This window comes from Dipodomys spectabilis, unplaced genomic scaffold, assembly GCF_019054845.1.
Source record: "Dipodomys spectabilis isolate Male_0828 unplaced genomic scaffold, ASM1905484v1 ptg000070l, whole genome shotgun sequence".
Taxonomy (NCBI): domain Eukaryota; kingdom Metazoa; phylum Chordata; class Mammalia; order Rodentia; family Heteromyidae; genus Dipodomys; species Dipodomys spectabilis.
The window spans coordinates 3,466,210-3,468,631 of NW_024870747.1; the positions used below are offsets into that span (position 1 = coordinate 3,466,210).

A 2,422-nucleotide genomic window follows, 5' to 3' on the forward strand; every position below is an offset into this window, starting at 1 on the left:
ATCGGGAAGCCTACAGTGGACATGTAGACATTGTCCATGAATTGGTGGCTCAAGCAGCAGATATTCATGCAATAATTGTTAATGGCTGGATACCCCTGCGCAGTGCTTACTCGTGGAATAATACCAGTGTGGCGTCTTTCTTACTTCATCATGATGCAGATACCAATGCCCAAACTAAATGCCTCTTGACTCCCTTGCATCTTGCTGCTGGGAATATAGATAGCAAAGATACACTAGATCTCCTTCTGTTGAACCATTATATCAAACCAGGTCTGAAGAAAAACTTGGAAGAAACTGCCTTTAATATTACCAAAAGGATAAGTATGTATCACTACTCTTTGAAGTTGTGGAAGGTTGTACAAATTGTTCTATTAAGTTGTAATGGTTCGGTTAAGTTTCTTTTCTTTTATCTTTTTTTTTTTGTTGAATTTTATTATTTTACCGTGAAAACACCATACAGAGGGGTTAAAATTACATGGGCAAGGTAATGAGTACATTTCTTATCAAGCATTGTTGCCTCCTCCTTTATTTCCCCTTCCCATACCTTCTCATCTCCCCCCCCACTCACATCCCCCCTCACTACCCCTCCCCCCCGTCAAAGTTGTAAAGTTCGTTTTTCTACCTGACGTCTTGTATATCTCATTGTTGCAATGGGTCAACTTGTATCCCTATTTAAACAATTTGTTTTTTCCCTTCCCCTCCACAAATCATACCAACATCAAATAAAATTAAAGTAGGGGTTTTACGGTGGTGGAGGGACATACAAAGCAGCAAAGTTATCATCTTATAAATATGTTAGAAACAATTGCAAGAAAGAAAAAAATAACATTTGAATCTTTATCTTGGGGTTCAATTCAACTAATATCAACTTATCTGACCATTTCGTTTGTCTCAGACATATATTAGTTATTGCAAATAAGGGAAACCATGGGCTCTATGTTTCTTTGGGCCTGGTTTACTTCACTTAATATATTGTTTTCCAATTCTTTCCATTTCCTAACAAATGGGGCAATGGCATTCTTTCTGAGGGAGGCATAAAATTCCATTCCATAGAATTCTATTTTCTTAATCCATTCATCTACTTGGGGCATCAAACAAGACCATACTAAAGCTACCAGAACAACTATGTTTATCGCAGCATTATTTAGCATAGCTAAGATATCAGTTACGTTTCTTAAACATCAAAATGCCAGTCCATTCTTTGTGTCCATACAAAATATTTTCACAATCCAAATAACAGCAATATCTTACTGTAAAAATTCCGTGGAATTTTTCCAATGGAATTGCCTGACTTTGATGTCAAAATGTATTTGAGTTGTTTGTGTACATCTATAATGATTTCTTCAGAGTTTGTGATTTTTTAATCAGAAATAATTTGATCTTATCTGTTGAAATGAGTGGTACAGAAGCTAAAGATATTTCTGATTCTTGACTGAAAAAAGTATATTTTAAAATATTCTATATTCTGTGTTTGCATAATATCCATAATCTATTTAATTCTTTCCTAGATATACTTTGAATTCAACATTGTTTTATAATATGTTATTTATTAATAAATGTGTCCTTTCAGATTGCATTTCATATAGAAAATTTAAGATTATTTTTTTTCTAGGTTCTTTTTTTTTTTTGGTCCAGTCATGGGCCTGAACTCTGGGCCTCTGAACTCTGAACGCTGACCCTCTGCTCTTCAGCTCAAGGCTAGCGCTTTACCACTTGAGCCACAGAGCTACTTCTGACTTTTTTCTTTTTGCGTATGTGGTGCTGAGATATCGAACCCAGGGCCTCATGCATGCAAGGTAAGCGCTCTACCACTGAGCCACCTTCCCAGCCCCTTATTCTAGGTTCTTATAGTAGTTTGTTTCTTTGGGATAAAATGATAATGTTAACTAATTTCAAAAGTTTTGTGAAGTTCTATGTAAAGGCCTTTCTAAGGTGAAGATTTAATACACTGATGTCAAACTAACGTTTAATTCTAACACTTGCATATATTGTTACACTTGTAATTTTGTAATTAACCTTTTAATAACTGTTTTTCATTTCTGCAACTGAACAATGAAAAATATGGAATACTTCACAAATTTTCATATTATCCTTGTGCAAGTGTTATGTTAATCTCTGTATTGTTGTAATTTGGGTATACGTGCTGCTGAAGCATGTAGTATCCTCTAAATTTAAGTAGTTAATGATGCAATCTTTATACAGGCTTATATCCTTGGGTGCCTATTTGTAGCAAGGAAACCTTATTGTTCCTAACAATACTATTGATCTTATTTCCCTAAAATAATGTGTATAGTGGAAAAAAAATTATATTGTTCGGTCGATTGCTCACATTTGCGTTTTTTTGTCAATGACAATTTTAAGGCTTTTTCATTTTAGATTTGATCATACTTTGAAGCACTTATAGCTAGGTCCTAAGGTGATG

General features: G+C 34.6%; 1 pseudogene; it reads right to left on the minus strand.

Moving 5' to 3' along the window:
* Positions 1–2,055: 2,055 nt before the first annotated feature.
* LOC122109901 lies at positions 2,056–2,155 on the minus strand (annotated as a pseudogene).
* Between the last annotated feature and the right edge of the window lie 267 nt (positions 2,156–2,422).